General features: G+C 45.3%; 1 long non-coding RNA gene across 2 annotated transcripts; it reads right to left on the bottom strand.

The window, feature by feature from the left end:
- Nucleotides 1-9,245: 9,245 nt before the first annotated feature.
- Nucleotides 9,246-11,598, bottom strand: LOC107976868 (uncharacterized). 2 transcript variants are annotated; one of them, XR_008537120.1, is made up of 3 exons: nt 11,505-11,598; nt 10,682-10,839; nt 9,246-9,411 (listed from the first exon to the last, which is right to left on the bottom strand). It is a non-coding gene; the product is annotated as an uncharacterized LOC107976868 (long non-coding RNA). The 2 variants fall into 2 exon arrangements; XR_001721154.3 differs by having other exon boundaries at nt 10,682-11,598.
- Between the last annotated feature and the right edge of the window lie 665 nt (nt 11,599-12,263).

Below are 12,263 nucleotides of genomic sequence, written 5' to 3'. Positions count from 1 at the left end.
TGGGGTTCCAGTCCAAAGCACATATTTACTAACTTACATTTATATGTATTAAAACATATTATTAATTTATATTTACTAATTAAACTCTATTATCTCTTCATGTGGGTGTTTTTCCGCCATCACAGACCCCCAATATTTAAAACGTTAAGATTTGATTTGGAGACTTTCTGACAATGCTACACTAAGTAATTCAACCCAGTTCTTCTGCTGAAGGCAAATAGGAAAGCTGGAAAAGGTATGTTTTAAAGTTTGCTTGAAAGCTTCAGAAAGCTAGCCAGGATGTGAAGAATTCCAAGACTGAGATGCAAGAGAAGACAGAAGTTCAGAGACATGAGCCTGGAACTTGGGTCACTTTTGCTATGGAGATGGCTGAGTGTTCCAGCAATGCATTTGACATCCTGGAAGAACGTGGGGGGAGTTTGGAGTGCCAGAGCCTGGGGGTACCCATGGTGATCTCCTGTGCTTTGGACTGGAACCCTAAAAGGCCACACTGTTGGAGTAACATTGAATCAGAGGTAAAGACAAAACAAAACAAAACAAAACAAAACAAAACAAAAACAAAGCCCACTTTAAATAGACTGTGGCCTGGTGTTGAAACATCTGGGGGCTCAGAAACTCTCAAGTTTTGAAAAAAAAAGTTAGGTAATTCCAGGTTGCTTCTTGGCCAGGAGACTTACAGAAGTCATGAAAATTTTTTAGGCCTCAAAGTATTTCTACAAATAACTTCAAATACAATGTCTGGAATAGAAATTAGTCAAACATAGGAGGAGACAAGGTAACATTAATAAGAACAAGCAGAAACAACCCAATATAGAAATAGACCTACAGGGGATACAAACATTAGAATTAGAATATGCATCCTTACCTTCAACCAAGGGCTTTGCATGCCTGTACATGGCATCCTGGAAAGACAGTCTACGTAAAGTGATGGTGTGCCACATCACATGAAGTATAAGATGTGAATATAGTATCATTCCATCTACCTTAACCCTGCTGTCTCTTGTGCTATTGCAATCACTTATTTTGCTGTTGCAAACTTCTGTAGAGGGTTTATTTTATTTTTCTTTTTTCATTTTCCTCTTCTGCTTCTTATTTATTTATTTTTTAAGAGACAGGGTCTTGCGTTGTTGCCCAGGCTGGAGTGCAGTGGTGCAATCACAGTTCACTGCAGGCTCAAACTTCTGGCCTTAAGCAGTCCTCTTGCCTTAGCCTCCCGAGTAGCTGGCACCACAGGCACACTCCACTGCTCCTGGCCATTTTATTTTATTTTTGAAGAGATGGGGTCTTGTCCTTTTGTCCAAAGTGGTCTCGGACTCCTGGCCTCAAGTGATCTTCCTGCCTCAGTCCCCCAAAGTCCCGGGATTACAGGTGTGAGTCACTGTGCTCGTTCCTCTCCTTTCTTTCTTTTTAAACCTGTCTTTTCTTTCTTTCTTTCTTTCTTTCTTTCTTTCTTTCTTTCTTTCTTTCTTTCTTTCTTTCTTTCTTTCTTTCTTCTTTCTTTCGTTTTCTTTCTTTCTCTTTCTTTCCTTCTCTCTTTCTTTCTTTCTCTTTCTTTTTTTCTCTCTCTTTCTTTCTTTCTTTTTCTTGCCTTCTTTACTCCTCCTCTCTTCCTAATACGTCAGTCTACTCTTCTTTATTTCCTAGAAAACATAGTCAGTCATGTCACCACAGCCATTGCTGTCTCAAGATTTTATTGGCCAGACAAGTTCCCAAGCGTTTCCATGAAATATCAGCTTTCAGATTATTTATCCCCAGAGAGATGGTTGCTTACTTATTTTAACTCTTCTTCAGTATATTTTCTGTCTGATTTTCTAAATCATGTTTTGATACTCCTAAATATGATTTTGCCATCCGTATTCATGGAGCACCTCCTTCTTGGGTATCACTTCAGTTAAAATCAATGGGGAGATTCCCTTCCCATGTTTGTATCCTTGTTAAAAAGTATATTTTAAATAGATCATAATCACTTTATAATTTATAATTACAATCATCTTATAATTTGCACATGCCTTCCTTTGCTTTGACTTGACAAGTACATTATGAATAATATTATGAATAATGAAGCCATGAACATTCATGTACAAATATTTGTGTGGATTAATGTTTTTATTTTTTTGGGATAGATTCCCAGGAGTGAAATTTCTGGCTCATACAGTAAGTTTATATTTAACTTTTCAGAGAAACTACCAAACTGTTTTCCAAAGTGACTGCACCAATTTGCATTCTCATCAGCAATGTGTGATGTTTCTAGTTGCCCCATATCCTCACCAACACTTGTTATTGTATATCTTTTTTAAAAAGTTACATATGTTTCTTTTTTATATTTTAAATTGTTACAGATGCCAGTCTTTTTCAGGGTTACACTTTAAAAGGAACTATGATGTCAGTTTCTTCTATAGCAAGGGAAATCTAAACAATGATTTCCCTATGTAATGCATTTTTTTTTTTTTTTTGAGATGGAGTTTTGTTCTTGTTGCTCAGGCTGGAGTGCAATGGCACAATCTCGGCTCACTGCAACCTCTGCCTCCCAGGTTCAAGTGATTCTCTTGCTTCAGTCTCCTGAGTAGCTGGGATTACAGGCACCTGCCACCATGCCCAACTAATTTTTTATATTTTTAGTAGATACGGGATTTCACCATGTTGGTCAGGCTGGTCTCAAACTCTTGATCTCAGGTGATCCACTTGCCTTGGCCTCCTAAAGTGCTGGGATTACAGGAATGAACCACCGTGCCTGGCCCATAATGCATTGTTATCTCAGGTTCTAGTAACTTTCATGAATGCTTATTTCCCTTAAAATATAAAGGAAAATTAAATATTTATTTTCCATCCTCTACCCAATGCTTGGAAAATAATTTGAACTCAGAGCCAAGTAAACGTTGGCTTTGTTCTTTGAGCCTTGTGGTTGTGTGTGCCACTGGGCTTTTGGAGATGATGAAAGTATCATGGAACCATCAGCCAAGTCCTTGCAATCCCTTGCTCTTGAAGCTCACCAAGTCATTTTGCACATAGGGGCTGAGCAAGGCTGTTCTCTGTGTTAATTTTTCAGGGGGTTCTTCACTGAGTAGTTTGCTTTGGGACCTTTATTCCCAGCTTTAGAGCTACTTTCAGGGACATCTGACTGCCCCAAACAATAAACAACTGGACCAGTTCCTAGAAGGCTGGTCTCCATGCAGAGACGTGGGTGTCCACTGGTTCACCAACCTGGCTATTCCCAGCTCCCACAGGCTCTTCTGCTTCTGCTCAGCACCCTTTGGCCTTCTTGGTCATAGTGTCCTTGAAAACACTGAGTTTTTCCACTGTGCAGAATGGAATTTTTCATTTTGTGTTGTTCCTCTTCACTGACTATTTTGCCACCTGACTGGAAGAATTAGACATGAAAGAAAAGAACTCCCCTCGTCAGATGACTTTCCCTGTCACTGTGTCTTGCTGAGCTGTATCTCCAGGACACATGGGCGTCTCATCGCGGTCTGCACAGCGCAGGGTGGAGCAGTCATGAATAGGCATGTTTGACTTTATGAGCTGATGCTTATTTCAGCAAAGTCGTTGCAGAGACCAGGCAGACAGACATAAATGAGGCAAGAGGCTTTTAAATGCAGGTGCTAAATCTGAGTTGCTGCATGAGCACCTTTCCCGAGTGTAATAGGGTGGCCTGAAGAAATGGCACATTCTCCTCTGTGAGCTCCTGCAGAGCCTTTTCTTTTTAAAAAAAATACAGCTCACAGGCCAGGTGCAGTGGCTCACGCCTATAATCCCTGCACCTTGGGAAGCTGAGGCGGGTGGATCACTTGAGGCCAGGAGTTTGAGACCAGCCTGGCCAAGATGGCAAAACCTTGTCTCTACTAAAAGCAGAAAAATTAGCTGGGTGTGGGGTGGTGCATGCCTGTAGTCCCAGCTACTCAGGAGGCTGAGGCAGGAGAATCACTTGAACCTAGGAGGTGGAGGCTGCGGTGAGCCGAGATCATGCCATTGCCCTCCAGCCTGGGTGACAGAGTGAAACCCTGTCTCCTCACAAAAAATAATGAATAAAAAAATACACAGCTCACATATCATTACCATCCATTTCAAAAAACCAATCCACTTAAACTGTCCAAGTGGATTTCTAAAATAATTAAATATTTATGTAGGTATTTTTACTTCTTTCTGTTGTGAAATATGCTACCTATTCAGAAAAGCTCAGAAAACATATGAGTTATGGCTTAGTTAATTGTTATAAACCAAACCTTCACATAAACACCACTCAGTTCAAGAAATTGTATGTGGCCAGCCTTGAGAGCTCTCCTGCTCTCTGGTGCCCCCTGCCTGTCAAGCTCCTCATCCCCCTCCAGCTGCTCAGCTGGTAACGCTCATCCCCTCCCACTTCCCTTATTACCCTACCCTCTCAGCACCATCTCTAAACACTACCATTTAGTTTTGCCCATTTTGCTGTCTTCATAGTCTCTTTCGATACATACAACTTTTCATTTCAATGTAGTATTTATGAGAAATATTTATTTCTCAGTATTTTCTTTGATGGTTAGAATTTTTTACATCCAGATTAAGAAGTCTTTGCCGACCCCAAGGTCTCAAAGACATTCTACATTACTTTCTAAAAGTAACCCAAAGCTCTAGGGTTTTGCCTTTTACAAATAGATTCTCAGTGTACCTGGAATTGTGGGAGGCAGTGGCCAAGGGTCATATCTGATCTCAGTGTTTCCACAGGACTCCTTGGAAAGACCCCACCACTTTGTGGGACCACCTTCCTCGGAAATCAACTATCATATTTTTGTGATATCATTCTGGGTGTTCTAGTCTGTTCCATTGGCTGATTTTCTTTTTTATCCTTGAGCCAATATCACATTGGCTTAATTCTTGAGCGTTTATCATAAATTGATGTCCACTAGAACAAGTCCTCCAACCTTGTTGAATGTCCTGGCTCTTCCATTTTCATGTATTTTAGAATCAGCTTGTCAAGTTTCACACACACACATGACACACACACACACATAATGGAAATTTAACTGGAATCACACCGAATTTATGAATGAACTTCTAGAGAATTGACATGTTTATAACATTGAAGTTTTTCATCCGTAGACATGGTATAGCTCTTCATTTATTTAGGTCTTTTGAAAATTTCTTAATGTTGTTTTATGTTTTGCTGTATAGACTCTTGCACATCTTTCATCAAGTTTATTCCCAAGCATTTGATATTTTTGGTATAATCATAAATGATATATTTTAAAATAATTCTCTCTTTGTTGCTAGTATGAAGATGTATAACTGATTTCTGAATTTTGATCTTTATCTGGGAAACTTGCTACACGTACTTCTAAATTCTAACAATTTTCTCATCCACCCTCTTGGATTTTCGTCCTAGGCAATCGTACTACTCACGTTATTGATTGTTTCATTTCTTCTTTTCCAATCCTTGCACCCTTTATTCCTTTTCTTGCCATTCTCTGGCTATGGGCTTCTGCACAGTGCTGATCAGCAGTGCCAAGAGTGGCATCCGTCTTCCTCCCAATCCCAGAAGAAAGGATTTCAACATTTTACCATTAAATAAACATTTATGATTACCCTTTATCAGTTAAAGGAACTGTCCTACTTCCACTTTTCTACGTTTTCTAAAAAAAAAAAAAAAAAACATGATGCAAACTGAAGAGAATCACAAGGTTCATCAATTTGGAAAGGAGAGCTTTATTTCTCATAAAGGGTTGCAGCCCGTAGATTGGCCATCCTGCAGACTGGGAAGCACAGCCTTCACACCGAGAGCAAGTGCTTGGAGGGAGGGAAGAGTAAGTCAGGAATTCATGCTGAACCGGCTGGCTAAGTATGCATATTCAGCACGCTATGGGAGGAGTCACGAATATTCATGAAAGGTAAAAATACACAGTTGAGCTTCACACCTCTTCACTGGTCACATATTTAAAATGGGCAGTGTTAGCACCATCCAAGGATGGAGTTTTAGGTTCTCTGATGTCTAAAGGTGAAATAGAGAACAAAAAAACTCTCACTGAGAGTTCTCCGTAAATTGACCCAAATTAGTCAAGAGATGGTGGTCAGTTTTCAGAAAGGGATGTTTGTCAGCTGTGTCGAACGCACAAAACGAAGAGATCATTTGATTGAGGCCTGAGGTGATTGGCTAATGATTGTCTGTTTCTTGTTTTCCAGAGCTGGTTTCTGCTTATTCCTTAGGAAATAATTCTGGTTAAAGATTAATAAGGAAGGGGGCATACTCAGGTGGGTCTGACCTCTCATCCCATCATGGCTGGAAACTCAGTTTTTTTTTTTTTTTTGAGATGGAGTCTCGCTCTGTCGCCCAGGCTGGAGTGCAGTGGCATGATCTCGGCTCACTGCAAGCTCTGTCTCCCGGGTTCATGCCATTCTCCTGCCTCAGCCTCCGGAGTAGCTGGGACTACAGGTGCCCACCACCACGCCCAGCTGATTTTTTGTATTTTTAGTAGAGACAGAGTTTCACCATGTTAGCCAGGATGGTCTCGATCTCCTGACCTCGAGATCCACCGGCCTCGGCCTCCCAAAGTGCTGGGATTACAGGTGTGAGCCACCGCACCCGGCCCTCAGCTTTTACACACACACACACGCACACACACACACCATTCCCCCCACCCCCCACCCCACGCACACACAGGAAATTTGACTGGAATCACATTGAATTTACAGATCAACTTCTAGATAATTGACATCTTTATAACACTGAAGTTTTTAACCCTGGGGTCCCCTTGGCCAAGAAAGGGTCCATTCACTCAGTTGTGGGGTTTAGGATTTTATTTTTATTTCTCAATGAATAGCTGGAACTTTATCAAATACTTTTCTGCTTTTATTAAAATGATTTTATATAATTAAAAATTATTTATCTTTTTAATATGGCAATATACTTTGATTTTTCAATATTCAGCCAACTTTGCATTCTTGGAATAAGTTCAATTTAGTTATGATCTGTTATCCCTGTTTTATAAATTGCTGGATTCAGGTTGCTAATATGTTATTGGGGATTTTATGCCTTTGTTTGTAAGAGAGATCAGCCTGCAATTTTCCTTTCTCCTCACGTTCTTGTTGGGTTCAGGGATTACAATCATGCAGGCCATATGAATTGAGTGGGAACTGTTTCCTCTATTACCACTTTCTGGAAGAATTTATCTCTTAAGGAGTAATCTTTGTGGGAGGGTTTTGAATTATATATTTCATTTCTTTATCAGGTAAAGGGCTATTCATGTATTCTATTTGTGTGTGTGGGTCAGTTTTGGTAGATTTTGTTTCTCCTAGGACTGTGTCTTTTTTTTTTTTTTTTTTTTTGCGACAGAATCTTGCTCTGTCGCCCAGGCTGGAGTGCAGTGGCGTGATCGCCACTCACTGCAACTTTTGCCTTTGGGGTTCAAGCAATTCTCTGCCTCAGCCTCCTGAGTAGCTGGGATTACAGGCACTTGCCACCATGCCCAGCTAATTTCTTTTTTTTGTATTTTTAGAAGAGATAGGGTTTCACCGTGTTGACCAGGCTCGTCTTGAACTCCTGACCTTGTGATCCACCCTCCTCGGCCTCCCAAAGTGCTGGGATTACAGGCATGAGCCACTGTGCCCAGCCAGGATTGTGTCTTTTTTCTCTGACTTCAAATTCAGGGGAATAAAGCTGTTTGAAAGATCTTTTTATCAACTTCTCACTGGTTGTGGGCCAGAGGCCGCTCTGCCAGGCGGTCTTCTCCGTGGACAGTTCACTGCATAGCTTGTTCTGCAAGGCCACCTGGAGGAGCTTCCTGATGATGTGAGCTGGAGGGAGCCTTCTACATCCCGCTCCTAATCTCAGAGGGACAGCCTGTTCCCTCTGCGCTGCTTTGTCAGTTACAAGTGAGCCGCAGGTCCTGCTGACATGGAAGGGAAGGGAATGACACAAGGTGTGGGCCACTGGGGGTCACTGCCATGAGTCCAGGGAACAGTCAGGACCCTGCCACCTCAGGACTTTGTGTCACTGCAACGGGATATATGTAACCTGTGCAATCTTTTAGGAAATGTATTCTGGAAATGTATTCCCCCCGGGTGCTCTTCGATGTGCACTAAAGCCATGGCCTTAGTGCAGATGTTCTCAGCTGGGGTGGTCTGGAAAGGGGGCAGGTAGAGTGGGCAGGGGGTGGGATCAGGCCAGGGTCTGTCCCCTGCTGGCTGTGTGAGTTCCTCCCGCAGGGCAAAGGTGACGGGCTGTCCCTCTGAGATGAGGGTGCAGGCTGTAGAAGGATCTTTCCGTCTCGCACCAGAAGGGGCCCCAGCCCTGTCTCTTCTCTCTCCTAGGTTAATATGCTAATATGCCCAGGTGAGCTGGGAACCTGGATGACTATAGTCAAGGCCTGCTCCCAGATGAGGAGCGGAAATGTCCTTGTCAGCAGGCATTAACCTGCACGCAGATGCGCAGTGATGTGTAGAGCTGTTTTCCTCATTCCCTATTCTGAGGGCTTTTGAAACGCGTAATTACAGTATTTAATAGTAACTCTTAACTCTTTTTCATCTTGAGGACGCCTTCAAACGTTAACAAACTAAAGTGGTTTTCTTTGTTCATCTCTACAGGTGTGACAGGGCTGCAGCTGCCCCCAGGCCCGCCCCACCACCATCTCCTTCCCTCCCAGAGAGCCCAGGCAGCCTCCATCTCCTTCTCTGCACTGCCCTGTGCTGTCTTGCAGCCACCCTCTCAGCCCTGTGTCCTTCCTGCAGCCCCTACCCTGCTGTCCACTTCTCCGGAAGCCCTCTTCACCCTAGCCTTGGGACCTGCTCACTCCTCCTCCAGCTCTGCACTCCTGCTTGGAGCCCTGGGATACCAGAGAGGCAGGGAGCCTTGTTTCCGCTCTGGGGGGTGGTGCGAGTCCAGGTTTCTTACCTTCTCTGCCACTGTGTGGCAGGTGCTGAGTGAGCACCTTGCCACAGAAGCACCTGAGAATGCTGGCCACAGAAATGGGCTGTAATAAGTAGAGCTTAGCTCTAACACGAATTAGGCAGGTGTGTGCTGGCTGCTCCAGAAACTCACTGGCCCAGAGATTGTTTCAGTGAGAACTTGCATTCTAGGTTCCCACCCATCCCTAAAGACAGTCATGGGTCAGTTCCCCATTGAGCAGGCACATGGTGGACCCTCTGCATTGAGGGAATTCACGTGGCCTCTGACTCCCCTACTTGGCTTCCTTCCCCTAAGATCCTCTGTCCCTGCTTGTCCAAGAGGAATCATAGTTATACAATAATTAGTAATAACAAGGACACGTATTGAGCATTGATCCGATACCAGAAACTCTTCTATTTTACACTCAATTCTTGTAACATCTCTATCAAGTAGACATTGCTGTTATCTCCATGTTCCCAGATGGGGGACTGAGGCACAGGGAAGATAAGTAATCTGGCCACATCACACAACTCTGGAGCCAGGACTCACACCCAAAACATCTGAAAATAGAGTCGAGAGCGGGTTGTACTGCGAGCTTTGGTGGCCCCAGCCTCTGCTCCCTCTTCTGACTTCTTGCACAGGATGCTTCTCACCATTAATCTTGGTGAGTGAGACTGTGGGTGAAAAGTCCTGTCACAACAGGACATCCTGCTTGGCCAGTTGGACTTTCTGGGAAGTGTGGATTTCCAGTAAGCCATTTGAGGACTTCAGACCTTTCTTGGAGATTTACCTCCACAGCAGAAGGGATCCTTCATCAGCAATTGCTTCAGGGACCCCAGCAGCCCTAGCCCCTCCCTTCCCCAGGAGCTTCTCTTGGGGTTTCTGAGCCTGACCCCAACCCACTTCTTTCCATCACACCCTTTTCTTCTGGAAGTGGGCCAGAATCCATTTCTGTTGCATGCAACCAGATGCAAGCTGAGCTGTGTTTTCAGAAGAGTGGAAAGAAGGGGAGAGCAGGGAGAAAGAGCCTCTCCACCCAGAAGCTGCAGGGAGGCGAGGAGGGCAGAGCCCCGCTCAGCCTGAGTCGCTGGTGAGTGGGCGTCCACTCCACCTCTGCCCAGGAGTCATCCTTGATTCCTCTCTCCAATCCCTCAGTATATCTTGTTCCCTAACTCCGAAATGTGTCCTGACCCCATCTGTCCCCACATTTCCCTGGGCCACCACCCTCTGTCTCCCTGGACACTGTAGGAGGCCCCACCTGGCCCTTGAGTCCACTCCTGCTCCCCACTCCCAAATCCAGTCTCTAAAACAGCTCAGGCATTCTTGAAAATGCTCAGGGATTTTTGAAAAACCCAAGTCAAGTCTTACCATTCTCCTGCTGAAACCCTCTGATAGCCTGCCAAGGTGCTGGAAATGGACTCCAAGGCCGTCCGCATCTGCCGGCCTCTCCTTTGGCCTCCTCCCCAGTTCCCTGCCCTCCTACTTCCTGGGACAGGCCCTGCTAGCCTGAGGGAACTCGCCGAGCACTTCCCTGCTCCTTCACGTGGAAACCCCAAGACACCCTGGGGACTGTTCCACCCATAGGAGCTGGTGTGTCCTGACTGTCCTGACTGTGTGTCCACTCCCTAACTTTCTGCATTTCAGTGGCTACTCCCTGATATTTCTCTTGTTTGTGTTTATTGTGTGTCAGCTGCACAAGTGGGCACCTCATGTCTTTTTCACCTCTGTTCCCCAGACACTAAAGATGTTCCTGACATACCAAGGCCCTCCGTCAAGTCTCAGTGAAGAAACGAAGTGAACCATGCATGCCTGAAAAGTAAAGATACTCACACAGCTATGACAGGTGTTTGTGGGTGTGCTCCACAACCTTTCAGGGCTGGAAATTACACATTTCTTCTCTTTTTGAGATCAAATAAGTTTGGTCCAGCAGCTCTTGGCTTTCCAGGACGACCACAGGCCCCTCTGGGGTTTTCGAGGAACACTGAGGCCTGGCAATTTGAAGAAGGGTCACTGGTCCCCACGCCTCCAGGCTGCTGTTGCTGGCGTGCCCTGCCCATGCAGGAGTAGCCCTGGGAAGTGGGTGCCCTTGGGCACGCTACTGATGTTCCCGCCAAGCCCTCCAGGTGTGCCTCTGTCCCCCTGGGGAGCTGAGTTTGGCTGAGAGCCCCTGATGCCACCTGCCTCTGCCCCTACCCCAGTTCTGGCAGCAGCTTCCCCCTTCCCTCGGGGCACCTGCTCCTCCTCCCTCCCTGACTTGGGTTTGAATCTTGATGAAACAGCTGGCTGACTAGGGACACGTCTGCCTTGCCTCCCTTCACCTCAGTTTCCTCCTCTGTAAGATAAGGACCCTAATGCCATGTGGCAGGTTGTGAGAGGATTAAATAAGGAAATGCACTTCAAGTGTTTAGCTTAGAGTCTGGGGCCTAAGATGTGGTCAGTTAATGTTAGTTAAAATGAAACCAAGGAAACCCCAGCTGTGCAGGACAGACATGATTAGGAGGGAGCAGACATGCCTGCTACGGGCAGGTCAGAGGTGGCTTGGGGTCAGCGAGTCGACTTCCTGGAGGAGGTGGTCCTGGAAGGACAGATGGGATTTGAATGAGGCACAAGGGTGGACAGCTCCAGGACCAGGGGTCAGCCTGGCATCCCTCACCTGGAAGGTCAGCTGGGAGGTGGTGGAGGTGGAGTGCTTTCTGGCGTGGAAGGTACTGGCTGGCCCGGTGGGGGTGTTCTGACTCGGCAGAGGGGGTGTGTCATCCCCAGCTCAGACTCTGTTGTGATGTCACCTGCAGCACCCAGCACTTCCCCACCTTTGCTCTCTAGGGTGGGTGAGCTGCAACACAGGTTGCAGTGGCCCAGGGGGAGGGGATCATAGACCATAGACTGCCCTGGACTTGGGCTGTTTCCATTGTGGGGCTACTGGGAACAAAGCTGCTATGAAACTTTGTGTGCAAGTCTGTGTGTGTGTGTGTGTGTGTGTGTGAGAGAGAGAGAGAGAGAGAGAGGACTTCCATTTCTCTTGGGTAAGCACTAGGAGTGGACTTGCTCTATCAGATGTGACTAATGTTTACTTGTACCTTGTACAGGAAATTGCTGGGAAGTCTCTTGAGAGCAGTGACCATTTCCCATTCCCGATAACCGCGTGTGGGGGTCCTACAATAACCCACCACAACCTCACCGATGCTGAGCGCTGTTGCACATTCACACTCCGGTCACTCTCGTGGGTGTGCCGTGGTACCTTCATGTGGTTTGAATCTGCACGTTCCTGTAGGTGAACCGTGCTGAGCCTTTCTTCATGTGCTTATTGGCCAAGGGTGTTCATTCCTTTGTGAAGAATGTGTTCAAATCTTTTGCTCATTAAAAAAAATTCGTTGTTGGTCTTTTTGTTATTGAGTTGTATAACTTCTATATA

The sequence above is a fragment of the Pan troglodytes genome, chromosome 11 (assembly GCF_028858775.2).
Source record: "Pan troglodytes isolate AG18354 chromosome 11, NHGRI_mPanTro3-v2.0_pri, whole genome shotgun sequence".
NCBI lineage: Eukaryota > Metazoa > Chordata > Mammalia > Primates > Hominidae > Pan > Pan troglodytes.
This window is presented reverse-complemented; position numbering and strand designations above follow the sequence as displayed.